Source organism: Populus euphratica, unplaced genomic scaffold (assembly GCF_000495115.2).
Source record: "Populus euphratica unplaced genomic scaffold, PopEup_1.0 scaffold7536.1, whole genome shotgun sequence".
NCBI classification, from domain to species: Eukaryota; Viridiplantae; Streptophyta; class Magnoliopsida; order Malpighiales; family Salicaceae; genus Populus; species Populus euphratica.
The window spans coordinates 307-1,359 of NW_011507303.1; the positions used below are offsets into that span (position 1 = coordinate 307).

Consider the following 1,053-nt stretch of genomic DNA (forward strand, 5'->3'; position numbering starts at 1 on the left):
CTTTGGCAATTAAACTATTATGTTTGATTATCGAGCCAAGCTCTATAACCTTGAGTTTCATAACCATATCTAATCTAAGTGTTTGGGATATTGTGACATTACTAGATGTGAATGTGACATGTAAGAATCATGTCATTTCCGAGATAAAATATTACATATTTAATTATTTTTTTAAAATCAAATATATTCAATGATAAAACAATTTCACTACTATACATGTTACAAGTTTTTTTTTTATAAGAATAATTATATCATTATAGCGTTTGAATCCACCATAATCTATATTTTTATAAACATCAAAAGATAAATAAGTACACTATTTCAATAAACGATAATCTATATCTTTATAAAAGGAAAAAAGATGAACAGTAAAACTAACAGCAGTTTTACTTTATAAATATAAAAATAGTTGTAATTCAAGGACCCTATCCCTCTCGTGTCCTGATTGCTGGATAAATTAGCGTGAAGGTGCCCTTCCTCCGAGAGGTTTAAAGTAGACCAGCATCTCGTCATGTCCTGGCAAATTTTCCTTGATTATGGGCTCGTCCTTGAAGTTTTTTATCCATGCATGCAAGCGAGGAAATTTCTGAGGTTCAATCAGTTTTATTCCTGCCACTTCTTCCAAGACTTCCAGCCACTGGGCAATCCAGCAATCCAGCCATAGGCTATGTCCACCAAGCTAATCTTGTCTCCGCAGAAAAATCTCTTCTTTCCCAGAGCATGTTTTTCAATGGTTTTTAGCATTTCCAAGCTGTCCTTCACTGCCTTTTCTTGCTCTTCTCCGCTGCCATTGAACATAATCCATACCGCAACACCCTATCAAAAACAGTACAAAATAAAAATATATCAGAATCTCTTTCATCGGGCATAGCTCTCTCGAAACGAATCAAATGTTCGGTAGATTGCTAGGGGGGAAAGGAGGAAAAATAAACTAGCAGAAATTTGGGGGGGGGGGAATGTACCTTATCTTCAACAAATTTAACCCAAGACCTGGCTATAGCTCTCTCATAAGGATCATCGGGCATCAGTGGAATTTCGGGCCAGGTCTCTTCT

General features: G+C 35.9%; 1 pseudogene; it reads right to left on the reverse strand.

Moving 5' to 3' along the window:
* Nucleotides 1-340: 340 nt before the first annotated feature.
* On the reverse strand, nt 341-1,046 carry LOC105120355 (probable glutathione S-transferase; annotated as a pseudogene).
* Between the last annotated feature and the right edge of the window lie 7 nt (nt 1,047-1,053).